Genomic DNA, 24032 nt, shown 5'->3' with positions numbered 1-24032 from the left:
TTTCTTTCTTTCTTTCTTTCTTTCTTTCTTTCTTTCTTTCTTTCACCAATCAGTTTAAACTAGAGTCCTGTTCCTTTCCAATTTATTTGCATTGTTTTGTAAACACACCTCCTTAAAAACATCATCTTCCTTTTTTGTGCATATTATCTCAAGCATCATTAACTTTGGAGATAAGAGTTTTGATATGTTCTTACATTACATTATTTTATCCCACTTTTCTGCCAAAAAGAGGTGCTCACAGCAGCTAACAACAATTAAAAAACCCCAGAAACAATTGTTTGGTTGCACACAATAGGTGAAAATAATTAAAAACAGATAGAAGAAAAAAAAACATTTTCTGTAAAATCCCACTTACATGCAAAAGACCTTTCTGAATACAGTAGTAAAGGTCTTTGTCTTGGGAGGGGAGGGGGGAGGCAGCCTAGATTCCTTTGACTGAAATTTCCAGTCCCCGGGGAAGCTCTTTCCTGTGTCCCTATTGAGCATACTTCTGAGGGTGCCAGAGCAGAGGGAAAGGCATCCCTGGACAATGTTAAATGCCTGAAACATTTGCACACTGGATGTTAACTTCAGGACTTTTTGCCATTCACATGTAAGAGAAATGTCCATATTATTATAGTTAGAAACATTATCTGTTTCTTTTCTTTCCAGTTATGTTGTATGCATACACAATAGCCCAGATTCAATTTTCTGATGTAAGCTCATGTCAATGGGTAGAAGATTTTTGACATCAGTGTTGGATTTGGTAACCTCCTTGTCACTGAGAAGCTCGGTGACAAACAGCCATCTTTCAAGATACTATCCAGATAATGGATGTATGCCAGGTATTCATCTCCTTTCCATATGAAGGTACAGCTTAGTTCAGAAGATGATGGACTGTCCTTTGTTAGAAGTTTTTTGAAAGAGAGTTTGGATGGCCATCTGTCCACAGTGGGCTTGAACTGTGGATTTCCTTTGGGGTATCCTTCGAACAGTTCTATGATTCTGTTCTGCAAATTTCAGAAGAATCATTAATACCATTTTCTCATTTACCTCAATACAAAACACAAAACTGCCCCCTGGAGAAAATCTATGGAAGGCTGACATTATTTCATGTTTTTGTTACTGTATACTTTCTCTCTGTCTGGCACAACTGCTTTACAGTAAACCACAGCACTTCATCACAATATACTTCTGAATTTTTTTTAAAAAAATGATTTTGCTTTTCTTAGTTTTAGTAGCTTAACCTTTTGACCCTGTGTCCTTTCAGGACTTTGAAGTTAAAATATGAAACAGAATGAACATGAAATATCATTCAAGTGACTAAACAAATTAAGCCTTCACAAAAATAAAAAAACAAGAGCTTGAATTACCATGCTTAGAAATGTTAAATGGTATTTTACAGGAAAATATATTAAACTCCATGGGCTAAGCCCAGTTGCTAGTCCCCAAAATTGATGAGAATTAAATGAATATTTAGCTAAATCCTAAGTTCAGTGGGTCTACTTTAGTTGGATTTAACCCATATCATTAAAATAGGTACATTCAAACAGTCTTAAAACAATTTACTTAGAGCATGATGAAGCCAATAGGGATCTCTTTAAAGTGGAAAAGTAGCCATGTGCCTAATAGTTAAGCCTTTCTAGGCTTAAGTCCATGTTTACCTTCCAATGACCAAAGAAAACAAGGCATGGCAATTGAAAGATATGTAAGTGAGGAAAAACATATACTACAACAAACAGTATATTTTAATCACTTGAAGGAGCATGTCTTCTTAAAGTGGACTAACTGTATCTATTTTGACCTAGGTAAAGGTAAAGGTTCCCCTTGATAATTTTTGTCCATTCGTGTTTGACTCTAGGGGGACGGTGCTCATCCCCGTTTCCAAGCCATAGAGCCAGCGTTTGTCCAAAGACAATCTTCCGTGGTCATATGGCCAGTGCGACTTAGACATGGAATGCTGTTACCTTCCCACCGAGGTGGTCCCTATTTATCTACTCGCATTTGCATGCTTTTGAATCGCTAGGTTGGCGGGAGCTGGGACAAGCGACAGGCGCTCATTCTGTCACATGTGTTCGATCTTACAGCTGAAGAGCTACAGACCTTACAGCACAGAGGCTTCTGCGGTTTAACCCGCAGCGCCACCACGTCCCTCTGTCTCTGGGTCTTTTGACCTAAAGACAGTGCACATTTCTGCTTCATAAAATGTGGCTCTGAACACAGGGGAAGTAGTAGTTTGTGTGGGGAGAATACGTCCCCTCCACCCTGAAGACAGAATATCTTTCAGATCTCTGCTTAAACTTGTGATGGCTTCACCATATATTGTCTTTGCAAGGTTGCCAAATGCCTTATGGGCATCAGTGGTGGAAGTGGGATTAACAGAGTGGAAAGGTAGATGCAGACAGGAGGTCCAGTACCATAGAACAGAAGAACCCTCTTTTCCTCCAAAGTTTGTATTATCTTAGTTGAAAACTATTAGGGCCTACGGTTAGGGTAAAGTATTCATCAATGGCTGTAGCAGGAGCCCAAAATGAGAAACACCAGAGACAAATGTTGTAGGAGTTACAACACTTACCTCTCTTCAATATGTAATGAGTGCTGGAAGATGGAAGGAAGACATTTGAATCCAGGTATTTTCCTGCTCCAACAAAGGTCACTCCATCTACTTTTGAATGGACTACATAATGTCAGTAAGCTGGTGTAAGGCCACAGAGGAAGCAGGGCATAGAGACTGTCTGGGGGCCCATACTGAGTGATTCATAGAGACATATTTAGCCTTTGGACCAGAAGTTCCCCACCTCTGCTTTTCACATTTTCTTGATTACGCATGTGCTCTTCTTTAAGAACAGAGCACAGTAAGATGTGAAATTCATAAAGTACTCTTTCTATTTCCCCCTAGCATATCACATGTGGCTTAAAATACTGTGAAGTAATTATCATCCTGGCTGACGGGATATCTCAAGGAGTTGGAGTGACAAGGATCATGAGTTCGAATCCTCACTGTGCTTCCCTGGAGAAAATCCAGCCTCTCTGGCCTTGGGTAAGAAGTGTTGCTGTAGGTTGGAACTGACTTAATGGCATAAGTACACATACATATGTGCACATACATGTGCGCATGCACACACACACACACACACACATACAATATTCTTTATAAAGCATTGTTAGCAAGCTAGGCTGTAAATTATAAGAAAGAAAATACAGTACAGGTCTCTTGACTTCTCCCCAGTTAGAAATAATTTAAATGTCAATATTTGTCGAAGTGATCTACATTGCAAGTATTTTCTGCTCCTAGTAAATCTTTTCTTTTTGTACAACCAGTACTAGCCACGCTAGACTACAACATGTGGACCCAAAGAACACTGCTAACAAGATACACTCTTAAATTTGTGAACCACTACCTGTTGTTAGCTAATCAGGAAATGCATGCTGAGCCTGCTGTGATTTACAATGTGTTAATACTTTCCTACTTGACGTGTTACGGAACTTCTTGCTTTTCTAAAGAAAATGGCATGCAAAGTTGGTATGCAACTAACAGGAAGCAACCTTTCCCTGTTTTATCCAAGCCATGTAGCTAAATGCTCTATCTATATAATATATCTGTATTTATCTATGAATGGATCTATAGATATCTTCGACCTTCAAGCTGAAGATATAAACTCACAAGATAGCTTAGAGAATATTAAAATACACAATAAAATCAATTAAAACTGTTTGACAAGAGTCAAAGCTCATGGAATAAAACCATTTCCTGACAGCAATAAAGCCAACAACCATATCATGCTGTGAGAGCCTGTCTAAACAAAAACTTCTTAACCGTCTCTGGGAAATCATGGACATGTTGGCCTGGTCTGCTGGTCAGTATCATTAGGGAAAGATCAGGCAAAATCCAAAGACAAACCCCTAAAACAAAACAAAACAAAACAAAACAAAAAAGACGAAAGCACCTGGCATCTTAGACTATTACATTTTAATATGACCTTTCACGGATCATGTCCACATCTTTGGACATATGGAATAAAATGAAATTCAGAATGAAAGAAGCTAAGAACATGATTTGGGAAGAAAGCTTAATTGATGGCTCAGTCATATAGGCAATAAAAACTACAATTGAATCAATTTTAGTCTTATTTAAATCAATTTATAAATTCTCAGGCAAGGGTGAAATTGATTTATTTGGGTTGCAAAGCATGTTTTTCTCTACTGACCGGCAAGGGCTTTTTAAAATACTTTGCTTCTAAATCAGTTCAATTCAATGCGGTTTTGTGGATGTGAACAGAATGTAAACATTGCTGTCATTTTAATTTGTGCCTATGTGGATTTTCGGTTGCAAGGGCACAGCCATTTTCCATCTTCCTTTTAAAAAAATTCTGAAAATATTTAGCATTGCATCACTTCATCAATAAATTTGTCCCTGCAGCCACCTATCTGTGGCCAATGTAGGAGCCAGCGGAGAAGTAGAAAACCTGTGGGTGCAGAGTCAGTGCTGGGTGGGCACAGACCAAACAGGCCAGACATGGAGAATAGTTCAGCAGCTGGGCAGCATAGTGGCAGGTATAGAGCAGATGTACCAGGACTGGCAGGATGGCCAGTGTGCTAGGAACATGGGCGGTCCAATAGCCAGCTGGCCATTGCTAGGGGTGTGAAAATGATGGCACCAGGCAGCTAGTGGGGGTGTGAATGTGACCTTGTGGACTATCAGTATGTGAACACACATACTGATTTATACTCCACACAACTTTACAGCTACATATTAAAAAGGTCAGAACTGGAATTGCTTCAAATAGGCTGTGCGACCCAACCCTGCTATATTTTTGCAACAACAACAACAACAACAACAACAACAACAACAACAACAACAACAACAATAATAATAATAATAATAATAATAATAATAATAATAATAATAATAATAATAATAATAATAATAGTAATAATAAAAAGCAATTGCTCTAGTAAGAGTGCGCCCACTCTGTTTGTACCTACTCTCCTTGCTTTGGATGATTGGGACACTTATGCTGCAGAAACTAACTTTTTTTAAAAACCTGTATCTATTTAGCCAACATGATCAACAGCCGTGATAGCTGGGGCCTTCTGGGAGTTTTTAGTCCCTCAAAATTAACATTTCCTGCCTCTGCTGGACCAGAAGTGGAGGCTAAATCCAATGACTAATTCCAGTTAGAGCAGCCCTATTAAATAAATGAGACTTAAGTCAACATGTATATAAGTTCCACTGATTCAGTATATCTGCTAACAGCTGAATTTAGCCTAACATTAAGAATAGGATACCCTGTGTAATTTCTACAGTGGTCCTGTAGAATTGTATTTAAATCTAGTATGACACAGCACTGGAAAATCAGCTTTCATTTCACTCCCACTCTGCCCCCCACATATAAGCTTGTAACTGTAGAAATAATAGCTACACAAATGTAAAAGACCATAAGAGAGATGAGAAGACATGTTCAGTTATCTCCCTATTCCCTTCCCTTTCAGTTCAGTTCACTTACTTACAGTCATGGCCAAAAATATTGCCACCCTTGCAATTCTGTCAGAAAATGCAACCCTTCTCTTAGAAATTGCAGTTGTTGCAGTTGCAAATGTTTTGGTACTCACATGTTCATTTCTTTGGTTTGTGTTGGAACAACACACACACACACACACACACACACACACACACACACACACACACACACACAAACAGAGAAGAAAAGTCAAATCTGATACAATGAGTTTCTTACACCTCTCTACTGGAATTCTGAACCACTCTTCTTTTGCAAACTGTTCCAGGGCCTTCAGATTTGAAGGATGCCTTCTCCCAACTGCTGTTTTGAGATCTCTCCACAGATGTTCTATGGGATTCAGATCTAGACTCATTGCTGGCCATTTCAGAACTCTCCAGTGCTTTGTTTGTAACCATTTCTGAGTGCTTTTTGAAGTGTGTTTCGGGTCATTGTCCTGCTGGAAGACTCTTGACCTCTGCTGGAGATGCAGCTTTCTGACACTGGCCACTACATTGTGCCCCAAAATTCTTTGGTAATCATCAGATTTCATGATACCGTTCACACAGTCAAGGCATCCAGTGCTAGAAGAAGCAAAGCAATCCCAAAACATCTTTGAACCTTCGCCATGTTTGACTGTAGGGACTGTGTTCTTTTCTTTGAAGGCCTTGTTTCTTTTTCTGTAAACAGTGCCATGATGTCCTTTACCAAAAAGCTCTACTTTCATCTCATCTGTCCACAGTACATTCTCCCAGAAGGATTGTGGTTTTGTCACATACTCCGGTCTTGTTTTTATGCCTTTGTATCAGCAGTGGTGTCCTCCTGTGTCTCCTATCATAGTGTCCCTTTTCATTCAGACGGCGACCAATAGTGCGAGCTGAAACTGTTGTACCCTGTGTCTGCAGATCAGCTTGAATTTGTTGGGAAGTTAATCTGGGTTCTGCATCCACCATTTGAAGAACCCCTTGTTGTTGTTTTTCAGTAATTTTGCTCTTCCGTCCACATCCAGGGAGGTTAGCTACAGTGCCATGGGCTGTAAACCTCTTCATATTGCGCACAGTGGACACAGGAACATTAAGATCTCTGGAGATGGATTTGTAGCCTTGAGATTGTTGATGTTTTCCCATAATTTTTTCTCTCAAATCCACAGACAACTCTTTACACTTAATTCTTTCCTCCATGTTCAGAGTCACACACAAAGGTTGAGTCAACTTTTCTCCATCTTAGCTGGTTGCGGGTATGATTACTATATTGCCCACACTTCCTACTTGCGACAGGTGTGTCTAAATACAAATTAAAGGAGCATCACATGCTTGAAAAGCAATTATTTCTTACAATTTAGACAGGGTGCCAATAATTTTGGCCAGTGCACTTTTGAGTTTCTGTGTGGGATTGTATCTGATTTGATTTTTCTTCTCTGTTTTTTATGTTGTTCAAATGCAAACCAAAGAAATGAACATGTGAGTACCAAAACATTTGCAACTGCAACAAATTTTTGAGAGAAGGGTTGCATTTTCTGACAGAATTGCAAGGGTGCCAATATTGGTTGTTGTGCGTTTTTCAGGCTCTTTGGCCGTGTTCTGGAGGTTTTTCTTCCTAATGTTTTACCAGTCTCTGTGGCTGGCATCTTCAGAGGACAGGAGTAAGAGCACAGAGTTCTAACTCCAGTCCTCTGAAGATGCCGCCACAGAGACTGGTGAAATGTTAGGAAGAAAAACCTTCAGAACACAGCCAAAGAGCCCGAAAAACCCACAACAACCATCAGATCCTGGCTGTGAAAGCCTTCGCAAATACGGTGCCAATATTTTTGGCCATGACTGGATGTGCCTTAGTGTGCTGTTTCAGTACAAGAGTAATCTAACTAGCAGCCATCGCTCCATCTTGTTGCAGTGGATCCCACAAATTAGTTCTGGGTTGCAGTCAGTGTACTAATGATTTCAATGACAGCAATGTGATGATTGTTAGAAAATAATACAGAAGCACCTGAATTTATTCTACTTGGTGTTATAGTAACTGTGCCCTTTGGCTCTGCTTGGAATACTTCCTCACACCTTTCTTTGGCAAGCACACTGCCTTCCATTCAGATCAGGATGATAATGGGGTGTTATTCCTTTTTGCTGCTCTGTTTTGCCACTGAAAATGACCCTTTTCTCAAACTGTGGCTTGTCTCATGGTGCTGCTAATGGCAGCAAGCAGGAATCTGAAGGGAGGAGTTATCAGCAGGAAAACGGTATGGACAGACAGAACTGCTCTCTTCTCCCAACAACACAACCTAGATCTAGATGGATAGAAAGTGCTATAGCAGCCTTTGGGGGGGGGGAGGGAGGGAGGGAGGGAGGAAGGAAGGAAGGAAAAGAAAGAAAGAAAGAAATGTGGACTCTATAGCTGCTTTAAATTTTTTAAAAGTCAACATCCTAAAAAGGATTGCATTTGAGGTAACATGAAAGCTGCATGTGTGGCATTTTGTCTATAATGGCCCATTTCCACATTCAAACAAATGCTGGACATGTAACATGTACATGATCTTCTGGGGAATGACTGAGTTGAGTAAAAATGTGAACTCCCCTTCCCCACAGTTGTCATGCCCCTGCATCACAGACCCAGGTCCCTATTGAGCATTTGGTGATTTAATTGTTGCTAAATGTATTTAAGAGAAGAATGCGATCTACCTCTAACTCTTTTGTTCACTGTCCACAGGGTCTGTGACATACATGATATAATTCATGTGAAACTTCCACTGCATTGGGTTACCTTTTTCATTTCTTGCTTGGGCATGCTGAATTTTATGTTGTAGCAGCTATGTTTTATTTCACGCTCCTCATCCTTGCTTTCAGTATTTACAGGAACTTTGGTATACCCTGAAGAAGTGTCTCTTACTTAACCTATAGTTAGCTTTTAACAAGTGGTTTGGCAATCTCATGGGTATTGTCTCAAGTGTGAGATACTTAATGTGACTTTTAATGGCTGGCAGCTTCTGTCCATCCTGGCTGCTTTCTGCACATAAATTAGAGTCATGAATCTAGTTGTAACTGTAGTGGTTGGCAACCAATGTTCCTAATAACGGGTTAGTAGAATTTGTCTGCATTTTTCTCACTTTGTGGAGTAATACGCTATTACCAGGGAAAAATGAGACACCTGAAGTCCATGGGAACAGATTTCCTTAGAAACAGGGCCTCCTCCAGCTCTATTATGCATGAAAGTTTGTCCCATTGTTGGCCTTAATTATGCCTCAGCTTTTTAATACACTAAAGAAAGCCCATGGCATTCTTCCACTTGAAGCATGGAACAAGATGGCGCCTCTCTTAATCCATGTATGTAAGCCATCTGGGCTAGCAGTTGAATCTTTCTTCAATACAGGTAATAGGGAATGTCCTTGGGCTTCTGGGGTGCAAGGCAGACATAGTATCACACAGCTTTCTCTTCCGATATCTTGTTTCTCTCCTCCAGAATTATCATCATCATCATCACCATCTTAGAACTGCAGAGCTATAAGATACACTATGTATTATTGAGCCCAGCCCTGGTATTGAGTCCAGCCCCTGTCAGGGAGGCACAGAGGAGATCAAACTCCAAATCCCTGGTTCTGCAGTCAGATACCTAAGGGTCGACTCTGTTATGTGGAGTAGGATGAGCAGAGGTGACATGCACTGGCCAAACTCCACACATTCAGTGGCATGTCTGCACCAAGACTAGGTGGCTATATAGCAGGTATTTGGAAATAAACAGGCTTCCAGAGTGTGAGAAGAGAAATGAATGCATTATATGTAGCCTCTATGTAAACAGCCAGCTGGATGTATGAAGGCTGGGAAGAGGAACAGCATATACAATTGTGGTCCTTGCTTCATGGAAGAAAAGATAACACATTGATATTAGCCAATGCCAAATGCGGGCCAGGATATTAGCCAATGCCAAATGCGGGCCAGAATTTGAAACGAGGGCTTGTCTTACCTTTTATCTTCATGCGCATCAGAAGACATTTGACAAGAAAAAGAAAGTTGGGTTTAAAAGTCGCATTTTGGTTTGTTAAAGCACTGCAGCCTGAATCAAAATATTTTACAAAGGAAATCCTAACTCAAATTAATGTTTCAGAGGGAAAGTAATGATATACAAAATGAAATATCATTACAAAATGTAACTATTAATATTACAATGATCAGAACCCTGTTGCACAGCTATGTGGGAATAAATCAATGTTATCCTCCTGGTACCTACAATAGCACCAAGGTTAAGGTGCTATCCACAAAGCACTTCCATCGGTGCATTGTGCAATCAGTTGTGGCAGGAAGTGTATGACCAACTGTGCAAGCTGAATTGTGCAATCCACTTTGTCAGTGTGTATCACCTGGTAAAGTTATGCTGGTGTAATTTTATGTTACACCATGGCAAACAGGATTCTGGCCATAGTCTAGGAAGAACTTTGCTTTTATTTGAAAGTACACCTGTGTCATATACGAGTAGCTTATCATGTAACAAAGTCCATGGGAACACCTCTGGATTTTGAATGGCAACTGTAAACTGTAAACACTATCAAAGAAACAATTCTGTTCATAATATGGGTCTGCTCTAGCTGAATCAATGGAATTTACAGACCAGTTGACCCACCAAATCCTTACTGATTCAGTTGGCCAACTCTAGTGTGACTTGCTATGCTAAGCAACAGGATTTCAGCCATTTTATCTCTGTACATACCTGATTCTCTCCAATGGTCCATGTTCAATAGAAGTTCCTGATGGCTTGTGCTGTAGATTCAATGCAGTAACCTTAAGCTCCGCTACAATCTTTGGAATCCGTCAAGTATCAGAATAAATCATGGGTATTTAAGTGGAAAATACAGCTATGACTTTAAAATGCAAGCTACATTTAACAGATGAATATTGATTCATGCCCCCCCTCCCCTGGTAATTTCATTTCCATGAACATTTCTGGTTTCTTAATTAGCAACCTTTTAAAGAGAGATTTAACATTCTTACTATCAAAGGATTTAACTGGAGGACACGGCAATGTGGAGAGATGGTGGGTGGGGAACTATACTAGTATTAATGAAACACTTCCTATCTGTATTTTGAGGGGTAGCAGCACGGAGACTTTACTCAGGGCCAGAATGAGATATCCTAGTGTCTATCATTATGGCATTCAGGGAGAAATGTCTAAATCCAGCCCCCAATGTGGTAGAAAAGCAACTGACAATTTTGCCATCCATGAAAGCCTCACATCCTGATCGGCTAAGGCTTGATTTGCCTCTTAAAATGGAGGCAAAAATATTCCTTTGCCATTCAGCAGGTGACACCAAAAACAACACCATTTCCAACGGCCTGTTTGCCCCTGCAATGGGAAGAACTGGTTTTTACCCCTGTGTTCCTTATTAAGCCAAAGTATTTTATTTAATGAGCATGACTCACGCAAGGTGTTCCCATAAATCATCAGCTGCTTTACAAACTCAATAACTAGGCTTCCTGCTATAACTAGGCCGTGCACACCTTAAATTATTAACACGCCAGGGCCCTCCAGGCAGATCTTTGATGATGATGATATAAACACTGTTAAGGACAAGGTGCTCTCTCAGCAAAAGATTATTGACTCTAATTACCATTTACCATAGTGAAGGGGAAAGGAGAGTTGGGGGGGGGGGGAGACAATAAACGAAGAAGCTGAATTTCAATCTTGGATTTAATTTGATGACACATTTAAGCAACTACGACAACAAAAACCATCCACCCCAACTTTTGTCAGTTTGTTTGTTTTTTTGTTGTTGCCACAGTGGCTCTGTGATAGACTGTAGCTGGCTACGCTTGAAAGGCAGACAGTTGTTAAGAAGAAAAAAACAAAGCCTTAAAGGAAAGCCCCCACACACAGCATGAGGGAATGTTCTGTTGATGCTATATACATCTTTTGAAATGGATGGAAAAAGGCCAGAGGGAACAGAAAAAGATGAAAATGTACTGGAAAGAATCCCAGCTTTAATTGTTTTCATGTATGTAATGTAATAAAAGAAGGTTAACATGCTAATATTCTTAACTACAGTCAAACCAGAACTGCAGGTCAGTTATATATATATCTGTATCCTTTTTTTTAAGAAGAGGAATGGTAGGCTCCTATTATATGCTTCATTTTTTTTGTCTGAGCCCTCATTACGAGGCTGCTGGAAGTAACAGTGTACAAGTTAAAAAACAATTAGAATTACACAGGAGCTTTGCTTTCATTCTTTTCAGGTAAAAATAGCCAAGGCAGGCTGAAGTACAATGCATTTTCTACGTCTAGGTATCCCAGCTTCTGGCATAGACAGTAAAAGGCAAAGTAAATGAGGCAATTGTAAGAGTCAGTGCGCACAGACATAATTCTGGAACCAGTCATTGATGAGCAGTCCCTGGAAAGTCTCAGGGGACTACTCATGAGTAGATACCTCTATAGCTGAAGCCTAGACCTAGATGAAAATGAAAGCAGTGATCATGCTTTAAGAGAAAGCCTCTTTTTATTGCAAAGGCTTGATTCTGCTCTTTATCATTTGATTGGCAGAACTATACATGTTAAAGCTGAGTGGTCTTTTTTGCTGTTGTTTTTGGTGACAGACCAAGCAGTGTCTCACATGAGTAACATGAAACAAGTACTGGATTATTTACATCATTGCTTGAGTTCATGATGTCTCAACCTCCACAACTTTTGATGTGTTCATTCAAAGATTTTCAGACAAGAGAGATATTCTCAGTGAGGTGAGGGAGTTGTCCATTTGTGGAACAGCATTCAGCATTCAGTTGTTTAATATAACCTTTCTCATGTAATAGTCACGTAATCTCTGAAATCATGTCCAATTTGACTTGTTTCGTCAAGCTTAGGCTTTTCCTACAAATAAGCCTTCAAACGTATGAGCAGAAGTGTTCCATTTCAGCACCAGATGTTGATCCATGTTGCCAGATGTTACTTTGCCTGCCTATAGTATAAAACAAGCATCAGTGAATGGTCATTTGGCTAGGATCTATTATAATATTTGTATAGCACTCCCTTGTGTGCTCCTTGCACATTACCTATGTATGTGTTGCAATCCTTACAAGACTTTATTTTTTAGAAACAAGTAAAAATTAGAAAAGGCAGACCAAGATATTAAGACCCTTTCGAGACAGAGTAAATGACTCAGTCATTGAGTCCATGCACTCAAACTGTCGTTGAGAAGTGTTTCCTGTGCAGCCTCCATCCCCTCTACAGAAAATGGATAGATAAAAACTGATTATTCCAGAGTAATCTGGCACCAAGTGTTGGTGACCGTAAACCACATTAAACAGATTTGGGACATATTATGTCTCTGAACTAGAAATCCAGCCAGCATGGCTAGGATACATACTAGCTGGGGCATTCTGGGAGTTGTAGGACCCCAAAGAAACATATCTAACCTCTGAATTTAATATACACACTTTTAGAAACAGACATTCTCAACAGATGTGATATGGGAGAGCCATTTTTGGATCTCCTAAAACCTGTGTGTGTTTGATATTTATTCTCTTTCTCCCTCCCCCCCCCCCCATTTAAATTATGTCATGTCACCAAAGCCCTTATTATCCCCTCTGGGGAAAAACAAATAAGGCATGGGAAGAGCAAACAGCATTCTTGGGAACAATTTAGATTGGGATAATAGTTCTGGTTGGTTGTGGGCTGAAACATCCCTCAGTGCCAATATTGCAATCAAAACTGAACCACTTTTATCCACTTCAATGGGCCTCTAAAAATCCCAAACAAGTCTCCTGTATAACATCTGGTTTGTCCCATAGAGAGAATAAAGGAAAGGAATATTTAAACATTCTGTATGCAGTTGATGGCTTTCTTGGGAAAAGCCTGTTTGCTTTCAAATGTTGCATTTTAGTGCAGCTAGATTTCTGCTTCCCCCATTGTTGCGTGTGACAATAAAGATAAGTGGGTTGATGCATGATACCTAGCAATGTGCAGCCTTTAACTCTCTGCTTGTCATCTGGATGTTAGAAGTCTATTTATACCTACGCTGAGAAAAATGAGTTTAATATAATGCTTTCATGCTCTACAGGGCCAGTTGTTCTTACTGCACATGGAAGATTTACATGCCTAACTCCTGTTGATATTATTGGAAATTATGAAAGCATACACACCTCATGCCAGAGAGAGATGCACTACGTGTGTGTGTGTGTGTGTGTGTGTCTGTCTGTGTCTGTGTCTGTGTCTGTGTCTGTGTCTGTGTCTGTCTGTCTGTCTGTCTGTCTCTCTCTCTGTGTGTGTGTGTGTGTGTGTGTGTGTGTGTGTGTGTGTGTGTGTGTGTGTGTGTGTGAGAGAGAGAGAGAGAGAGAGAGAGAGAGAGAGAGAGAGAGACCTTTGTGCTCTCTGGCTAAATACATACATTGCCCAAATATGCAAAGGGCACAAGAACCAAAATGTTCAATAATGCTAAACATCATTTTTGAAAAGCCCCTAACGACGCATTTTAATGAAATGTTACAGTTAAGATTTTAATCACACACAAGTCAGAAAATTCTGAGTTCCCATAGCAACCTTAATCCTATTTCCTTTTGTCTTTCTATTACCAAAGGATCATTTTGTATCTGCATACATGGAAGAAAACAAAACACACCACCGATTACAGACATCCAATCCCAATCCTTGTATTGAATTATGGACATTGGATTTAGATTATGTTGCTATTCATTAGTGAATAAAATCCTGGCTCTGTAGGCACTGGCAACATTCCCGTTAACTTCCTGAGTGCCTAGATATGATTCTGGTATAGATGGATGAACTGTGACTCCCATATGCACAATATAAAATGCTGGGTAACAGAAAGGTTATCCATTACGTGACAAAAGATCCCAAATGTACTTAGGTTATATTTATAGAAAAGGAAACTAAATGGTGTAGTCCATAACAGAAATTTTTAAAAAGAGTTGAGTAATACCTTTATCGGATCACCAATGTTTAAGTAGAAAGTTTTTGAGCCTTTCAGAGTTCCTCATCTGTCTGGGGATTGCAAAACTTGGGTAGAGGAGTGGGAGAGGTTGAAAAGGGCTTCCCACTTCATGCCAACACATGCTTTGATAAAAAGACAATGAACTGATAGTTTGGCAAGTTTTTCTATACAGACAGGGTAACTGGTTCTACATTCCCGCAGGGGCAAACGGATAAGCCCGCACCTTCAGCTGGCTGTGCAAACCTGCTGAACTTCTTTATTTTGGAGAGTAAATAACAGTGGGTCCCATAGCTGTAATGTCTGACTGGGATGAATTTGGGACTTTTCTGCTTCCTCTTTCGCCCAAGTTTTATGATGCTCTGCCTTGTAGAAGAGTTCTGAAGGACTTGGAGGGCCTTTTTTGGGGGGGGGGGCTACTGAAGGATATGTTTAAATACCTATTGTTCTCAGCGGCAGATGGTAGACCTTGGGTACACTCCATTGAAAGATTTGCATGTGTCTAAATGCTGGTCAGCTGAATTGCTTCCTCTTTCTGTGTCAGTATTACACTGTAATACTTACTCAGTATTACAGAGAAGACACCCTGGAAAAGATCCTGATGTTGGGAAAGTGTGAGGGCAAGAGGAGAAGGGGACGACAGAGGACGAGATGGTTGGACAGTGTCATCGAAGTTGCCAGCATGAATTTGACCAAACTCCGGGAGGCAGTGGAAGACAGGAGGGCCTGGCGTGCTCTGGTCCATGGGGTCATGAAGAGTCAGACACAACTTAATGACTAAACAACAACAACAACAATGACTAAACAACAACAACAACAATAAACCCATTCCTTCCTTCATACAGTACTGGCCAATAGCCAGATTAGCTGTTTTCAGGGACTTAAACTGAAGCCCTTCAACTTTGCAACAAGATCTCGTTAGGAAAGCTTTAGCTGGGATGACTATTTTAAGGATGTTCTCTTCCAGCATGTGCTACAGGGTATGATCCTCTTGTCCAGAAAGAGTGGTCTATGGCAGCCATTCTGTGGTGCTAGGCCATTGCTTAATTTATCAGATGAGAGCTGGCAGGGCTTCCTTTACCTTGCAAGCTACTCTGTCTGTCAATAGATGCCCAGACCTTTTGCTCAGGGCTAGTTGGAATTGTTCAGCATTGAGGGAAGAAGGCCTTTGTTGGATGCTCCTTTGGAAATCTCGCAGGCAAAATATTGTTTACAAATTTTTGTTTATATTTGTTTATTCATTCAGATCGACATTCTCATCTGGAAGTCAATGTGTTCTTGGTAAAGGATGAAACGAAACATACACAGACACACAAACAGTACAACAGTGGTAAGGAACACTTAAATTATAGATGTGAATGGGATCTCAAAATCAGCCTTTGGTCCTCCAGATGTTTTGGACATCAACTCCCAGAAATGCCAGACAGCATGGACAATGTCCATGGATTCTGAGAGATGAAGTCAAAAACATCTGGAGGAACAAAGGTGAAGAACCACTGATCAAGTTCAACTATGAATTTCTTAATGTTTAGTTTGACCTTTAGGGCAGGATCCTGTTTGATTCTTACATACATGGAAAGGCATTTTCAGAGCATATGAAAGAGGTCTCCAGTATCTCCTTGCTCAAGAGGAAGCCCTGTTGCCATGAATGGGTATACTCCCTGATCTCTACCTGAACAACAATAACAGCCAGGAGGAGATCAGGCAGAGCTACTTCCTGCCCATGATCAGTAGTGCCCTTAGCTTCTAGATTCCTTTTGTATTCTTTGCTGCTCTGGCTTTGTGAGCAATTATTTTCTTGTTTGAAGAAGAACACATTCTTCCTATATTCACAGCACTGAATAAACACTTAGAGGATGAATGTTAAATCCATGGTTTCAAAAAAGAGGAACAACCCACACATCAGGAGCAAGGAACAGAAAATGCAGTTCAACTTATTGCTATTATCTCTATTTGCTTTGAGGCTTCCGAACTACATTTCTACTATAGAAAATACTGAAGGTCATGATTTTTGTGCTATGTCTTTCAATTTGTATCCTATAATATTCAGTACAATAAATGAATCATGAAGGCTCCCTTAAATACAATCAACCCTCCTCTTCTTCCTTTTGCCTACAAGCCTCTGTTTAAGGTCCTATCAGCACACAGCTGTATGGAGCCCTATTAATGAACCAAATATATTACCCAAAGCAGTGTAAAGCTTCAGAAGTTACACTTTAACAGACAATGGCTGAAATCTTGTTACTTAGCACAATATGTCACACCGGAGTAGGCCAACTGAGTCAGTTAGGATTTGGTGAGTCAACTCCTCTGTAAATTCCATTGATTCAAATTACTCTCTTTGCAATTTACTTTAGCAAAATAAGTCATAACTAGAAGAAGTCCATTTGAATCAATGGAACATATGGAGGACTTGATTCACCAAGTGCTCTCTGATGCTATGGACCTACTTTCATTTGATTTACTATGCTAAGCAACAGGATTTCAGCCAATATATGCAGCTGATGGGTAAGTAGTAAGTGAATGAACAAGGGGATAATTTAGTGAGACAATACATACTTTGAACCAAATATTGCATTATGAATAAATAATCCCCAATAATCTTTCTGAGTATTTTCTACCTGGAAAACCCCAAAAAGGGGCACCACAAATAAGAATTGACTGGATGGCGCATGATTATTATTAAAGACAGAAATGGGGGGGGGGGAAGGACGTTCATGACTTGATCTTTAAGATACTTTAGCTGGTCAGCTGCAAACTGTCATAAAATCTTTGTTCTGTGTCAGCTAATACCCAGATCCAAGTGTCCACAAAGTCTGCAAAATCTGTTGTGATAATTAGAAAATTGGTCTAATGTGTATCCAGGCAGTGCAGTACAGCTTGCTGTCAGTTTGCCTGTCAAAATACACATTGGCTTCCCATTAGTCTTTTAGGTCTCTAAAGTGATACAGTAAATGTTTGCTGCCCTAATGCACACTTAACCCCACCCCCCCATAAAAAAACAACAGCAGTCACTTCCTTCACTGAGCCAAGGAAGTGATTCATTTGCAAAACCTTGTGAAGCGGCTCTTTTTCAAAAGTTACTTCACGATATTGCCAAATGAGAGGAAGGCTCACTTTTGACCTGTTTCCAGCAGTCACATGGACAAGAAACAGGCCAGGTCAATGTGATCCTACCTGCGCCAAAAAAAGTGAAAGCCCCTAACAGGAGCCAAAAAAGGTGCAGGTAGGAACACTCTGGGGATGATCTGGTTTGCTCCAGCAATTATGTCATGTGATTGCTGTCAAAGAGAAGGAACCAACCCGTCCCCGCAGCAGTTCAAACAGCGGGTTAAACACCTGTCTGATCACACCCTAAGTTTAAGTATGTGTAGTTTCCCCTCTGTCCTTCGATTACATTTGCCAAAGGGATACCTATTTAGGATTCTCCTGTGCTGCTTTGTATTAAGCAGGCTTTATTGCTCACGTAAATTACAATGCAAGAACCCCCATACGAATTGACAAGCACCGTAGTGTAAATGATCTAATTTACTAGCTGAAGCATGAGTCTACATATTATTGTACTGATCAGTCATTGCATACTAAAATCACTCATCCTTAATATAATGATTTTGTATCCCTACAGAGAATCTGAATCATCAGAAAGTCATTAGATACAGTAAAAATATGAAAATTACAATTGCACAGCAGTAAACACTATTAGCTGTTAGTTAAAATAGCATTTAATTTAGTCATGCAACAATTTACACATTTCCTTATTCTACTTCATTCACAAGCAGTTGTGGAAGCAAACCACACTCCAAAGAAATGATGAAGAAATAAGCAGGATAATGGGAAGACATGTAAGTCAATTTTTGATGTGAAGCGAAGCAATGTGATATGATGTATCACCTCATTGACCTTATGTTTTATTACTTTCAGATAACAAATAATCAAACTTGGACTACAACTCACAGAAATCTAGCCTGCACAGCTTGGTGGTAAAGGCTTCTGGGAGTTTTAGTCCAAGAACATCTGGGGATTCAAGGTTGGGAAATATTGATCTAGAATATCTTTCCACAGTATTGTGGATGATTTTGGTGGGTTAACATACCTGTGGCTGAAATCCAGCAGTAAGTCACAATTATAGTAAACCCAGTAAAACAATTGAAATTACAGTACATAGGGGTTGACTCAATCTCCACTGATTCAGTGGCCTACTGTACCTGTTTTTGTTTCCATGCTATATCCCGTGCTTAAAAGTGAAGATTTTAAAGTAGTGTACAACAACAATAAAACGTGTAATATAAAAAATTACACAGAATTCAAATACAACGACCTAAATCCAATTGCTAGTCCCAGCTACAGTAGATCCACTAAATCAAATGCTAAGGGATTAGACATCCCACAGACTCAATGGGTCTACTCTAGCTGGGACCAGTAATTTGAGTTTGTCCAATATTTTTGGCAGACCGCAAGTTTTCAAGATGTGCCTAAATATAAAATTGTTGGAATGTGTTGCATGTCAGAGGGAAGAATGGTCTATGTAGTACTTGCAACAATGATTACAATAAATGTGCAAACATCTTTGTGCTGATCCAGTGAGCCTTAGCTGCAGCTGAGAATAGATGGAGATGGGGGGGGAACTACCTTTTAGGGACACTTAGCAAATAAAAATCAGTCTCTTTCCTTAGCCAGAAATGCTTGCTGTGAGATTTGTTTCCAAGAGAAGCATAGTAACTCCCTGATACCTGCCCACCATAGCTATTGTGTTCCATTGACAAAGATTCCCCTTTCTGCTTCAGAGTTTTTAATGTCAGTTAGGCAGGTGCAAGTTCTATGCAACGTGGTCTCTATGAGGATTAATTTGGAAGCATCTCTGCTGACTTCCCATACTGTATATTTGTGTATGAGCAGGAGATACCTAATGCTAATGCAGTTAATGGTAATTTCAGGAAGGACTAAGTAATGCATGTGCAACAGCTTAGAAGTATATATACTATATATCCTTTCATTTTTTAAACTTACATGATCAAAAGAACCAGCAAGAAGGATGTTTAAGTTTGACAGAAGTACCATTTAATTTCAGAATCCAGCATCCCTCAATGCTGTTTAGGATGTTGTTTTTAAAAGGACAATTTCCTTCTTTCTTTGTACTGCTATTTTGTTTTCTGCCAAATCATTCTAGAATGCCTGCCTGCTTCTTTCTGCAAGGAGACATAAGGAAGCTGCAGGTGTGCTTTCATTAACCTTTCATTTCATATAATCATCAACGCTTGTTTGTGGAGATAATGGGTGAAAGAACAGAAAGTAAGGAAGTTGTTGATCCTCCCCCTCACTCACAGACACACACTTTTAGGCATGTTATTGATGTGGTGCCAATGTTGTTACAAGAGGCTCCTGCAGTATATTTTCCATTAGGCCTCTGATGAACCCATGTTTCAGCTCATGACTATGACAACATTCTTAATATCCCAGGGGTTCTGCTTCTGGAGAGGAGATTTGGTGTTAGGATGGGCTGGAATTAGATGGCTTCAAGGTCATTTTTGCAGCACCATAGCCATTCTTGGCCAAGAGAGCTTTTTGGCCCAAAATGGAGGATGGCCAATCCCACTCGACATGCGCAATTACTGCGAAAGGCTGAGCTATGTTTACAGAAAGTGATTACAGCGGAGAAACTGCAAGTAGGTTCTGCAGCGCATTAATATGTAGAGTAAATCCACAAGTGGGGAAACTCTGAACCTCCAGATATTGTTAGAGATCAGTGATAATCTTTTATTATCTAAAAGCTAAGCTGGCTGGCGTTGGTAGTTCAACAATGTCTGGAAGGCCACAAGGTTCCTCACTTCAGATCTCGTCCATGGTTGTATTTCCTACGGTAGCTGTCCGTTTCCACTACAATATCTACATGGAGGAGGAGAAGGCAGTAGTCCTCTCCCGCTGTTATTATCACACCACTGGCATTTATAGCTGTGCTGCTTTTGAGTCTAAAGGCAACATATAGCTATTATGATTAGTAGCCACTGGAAGATTTATTTTCCATTAATTTGTCTAGTTCTGTGGAATAGGAATGAGTCACCTGGCTGGCTGGTTGGGTCCCTTTTGCTGGTACTCACAGCATCCACAGACTGCTTCTTCTCCACCTGAAGTGCTACCTCAATCATAAATGAATAGGGTGTCCTCAGCCAGGTCTCTGTTTCCTCAACCTCAGTGCCTTTAGCAGAGATATAATTTGTATAATCACATCATTATGAGCATGGTGGCTGCTCATGGTAAGGAAGGGACCAGCTCATTTTACCCTCAGAACAAAACTAGGACGTGGGGTACATTCTCAAAATCCTTGATTGTATGACACCCCCCCAACTTTGTCAACCTCCCAGGATCACCTCAGCCACACAGATGTCACTCTAGCCATCTGTTTGGTGGGCAAAAATGTGGAGATTCTGTGTCACATGTGAGAATCTGTGCAGGCAAAATGAGATTAAGTGTTTTGGGGTTTTTTTTTAATCTTTACTGCTCACTTTTGTTAATGAAGCCTGTCTTGCTGCTATGACACAGGCTTAAGCAAAAGGACACAGTATATTCAGTAACTGTTTACAGAGCTTTCACTAATTATCATTTTATTTGAAGGCACACCCTGCTAGTAGCTGTAGAGTATTCCCAATTTTTTAATAAATGTCTTTCAGCTTTTCATGCAACCTCTCAGACCCCAAAGGATATTCATTCAGTATTAAAATTACAGAGGCAGGAACAAGATGAGCTCCAGATCTCCTTATATTTTGTGGTGCTAGCTTTAACTATTACTCTTAGATGGCTCTAGGAAGGGATGATGATTTGGCTAAATTTGATAAGAGTTAGGGAATATGATTTTTGGCCTGTTCCGACACCTTTCATTGCATATTTCATTGCAGGGTTTCCAAGCCCCTAATTTTGACCCTTGGCTTTGGGAGTTTCTTCTCCGAATCTCATATTTTGGACCTAAATTCTCAGTTAATGGAATGCTAGCAACTTGGGAACTCAAAATTTTGGGTTCATCTTCATGACTTCATGAAATGCCATTTAAGGCATGCTGCTACTAGTGGAATTTGTAGACTGGCTTTGAATTTATCATGGTCTTTGCATTTCCTTCTCTTTCATGCATACTATTTTGCAGTTTTTGGGAAAGAGTTTGTTTCCTTTGACATCCTAAGAGCTAGGTTTAAGGCTCTGGCCCTAAAACCTCAGGAAGGTTATACTGTTGACTTGCAAGCTTAGAGCACAATTATGTTTCATCATTTGGGAATCTAGGATCTCATTCAAGTGTATGGCATACAATGAATCATCTTTCCTTGAAGCATTAATTTTATTTGCAGTAAAGAGTCACCAGTATTTCTGTATTTATGATTCTTAAAGGAATAGAAATCCAGAATTAGTGGATACCATTTAATCTGAAACCAGCACTGTACATCGTGATTTATAAAGTACTGGAACAAGGATAATCTGTGGCCTATGGCAGTTTTGAGGTGAGCTGCCATCCTGCCCAGATCACGTGCTGCTAGTGGAAGTAACATAAGTGAAAAAGAGAGAAGGAAAGGAACAAAGAGGAGAGGGAAAATAGAATCCCAGTTTATCATCTCAATAAAATAGAAGCAGTTGTTCAGCCAGGGCAGTAGCAAAAAGGCTAATGTAGACAGCAGGTAGGTCCTGGGGTGTGTGTGGAATGAATGCAAATACATTTTCTTTTCTTTCAATAATTTAGAGTCGACAGGTCTTTAACAGAATAAATCCAAAGTGGCTAACAGCCACCAATCAATAATGCATCAAATACTCAATACAAAATGCACAATTACAAAATCTATGATACAGCTCATCTCAACCCAAGCAGGTTCAACCCTATGAACTCCCCAAATTGGAGTCTTCTTGCAACCAGTTTGGAGATACTCATCAGAGGAAATCTCCAGAGAAAAAAAGCAAGGCAAAAAGCAAAGGCAAGAGTGAGGGAGAGTGACAGTCGTGGGTTCGCCTTGTACCAGTCACTGGTTTATTTGAAACCAAAGTTGGAAAGAAAATAATTAAATGTCCACAGGGACAGTGCAAAATCTAACGTTCTCTTGTGTGTGTGTGTGTGTTTTCTTTTGCTTTGCTCTGCTGCCCTTTTCGGAAGGTTGCCTGATGTCATGGTGGAGGTCCCAAAGAAGAAAGTATATTCTTGTGGTATCCAAAAGAGTAGATATTTTCATGAGTGCATGCAATTGTTTAAAAATCCACAATTATTACAAACATATCCAAGAAGCCACTGAAGTCCGTTTCTTCCTCTCTCCTTCCCCATTTTTTTCCTCTTACAGCTCTGTAGGAAAAGGATGTGAGCGCCCTTGCAACCCTGCACTTCCTAGGATGCATGTGCTATCAGAGAGGGAGGTGTTAATTGCTGTACTAATTACAACATGATTGCTTTGCACTTGTTTTGCACTTGCAGGTGATTAAATTTTTAACGAAGCATATTACTTGGCACTGTTAGCACAGTTAACACATTTCTCTCTCTCTCTCTCTCTTTCTCCCCTTCCCCCCTCCCTTCATGCCTTGGGAAAAGTCCTGCACTGCAGACCCTTTGCTGGCTATGTGATGTGCTGTTGTTATGTTTGGAACAAGTCTCTTGTTGAGTCTGTCGGGTAGCGGTGCCCCCGTCTTCCTGCTTGGGGAAAGAGCAGCAGCTGATCAGAATTACACCCAGCATGACGGCACTGGCCAGATGTGAACACAGAATCCACGGAGGTATTAGCTAAAAATTAGAGAGGGCGGCTGGTGCCACTTGCCCAGATTTTTCATTCAAAGACTGTGCCAGCCCAAGCCAGTCAGGCGGTGGCAGTGGCTGCCGTTGGAGGATTTTTTTTTGCAGCAAGGTAGAGAAATGACAGCAACTTCTATGTGATTTATTTCTGCCGTACCGCCTGCGCTCCCAGCAGAACCAGAGTGCAGGAAATGCGCATCTGTTCTGCCGGCAAAGTTGGAGAGTTCTGATAAGCGGCAGCACACGGGTGGCAGAGGCTGGCTGTGCATGCCAACGCAAAAAGCACATTTCAGGCAATGGGTCCAGGCCAGTGGCCTATGAAGTGTACTTAAAGTCCCACCCCAACTGCTACCATTGAGCCCCTCTGTTTGTTTATTAGAGCTCACTTCTGCCTTACAAGCCGCCCTTATTATTGCTGTGCTCAGTGGTGTGAAGCTATGGTTGCACCTCGGGGCCAAAGTCCAGAGACATGCAACCCAGGAGAGGCACAAATAACTACACAAAGAGCTTCAGATGATGGGGGCAGAAGTTAACAGGCTTGGCACCACATCCTTTGATTCTTCTTGCCACAGCATCCATTCTCTCTTTCTCTTTTTTTTTTACAGAAAGAAAGAAAGAAAGAAAGAAAGGAAGGAAGGAAGGAAGGAAGGAAGGAAGGAAGGAAGGAAGGAAGGAAGGAAGGAAGGAAGGAAGGAAGGAAGGAAGGAAGGAAGGAAGGAAGGAAGGAAGGAAGGAAGGGAGGGAGGGAGAGAGAGAGAGAGAGAGAGAGAGAGAGAGAGAGAGAGAAAGAAAGAAAGAAAGAAAGAAAGAAAGAAAGAAAGAAAGAAAAAGTAAGTAAGTAAGTAAGTAAGTAAGTAAGTTCATGGTTATAAATGCCCATTTTATTATTTTTTTC

The 24032-nt window shown here is 40.4% G+C and overlaps 2 long non-coding RNA genes across 2 annotated transcripts in view; one reads left to right on the top strand and one right to left on the bottom strand.

The window, feature by feature from the left end:
• The window catches only part of LOC144589216 (uncharacterized), a 641777-nt gene that overhangs the window by 237583 nt on the left and 380162 nt on the right, over positions 1 to 24032 (bottom strand). The gene's annotated exons all lie outside the window — the stretch shown is intronic.
• LOC110080856 (uncharacterized) lies at positions 2930 to 22819 on the top strand. The gene is made up of 4 exons (XR_012086019.2): positions 2930 to 3019; positions 15638 to 15721; positions 18171 to 18233; positions 22695 to 22819. It is a non-coding gene; the product is annotated as an uncharacterized LOC110080856 (long non-coding RNA).

This window comes from Pogona vitticeps, chromosome 4 (genome assembly GCF_051106095.1).
Source record: "Pogona vitticeps strain Pit_001003342236 chromosome 4, PviZW2.1, whole genome shotgun sequence".
NCBI classification, from domain to species: domain Eukaryota; kingdom Metazoa; phylum Chordata; class Lepidosauria; order Squamata; family Agamidae; genus Pogona; species Pogona vitticeps.
Note: the sequence above shows the minus strand (reverse complement) of the source record. Positions and strands in the feature narration are given on the sequence as shown.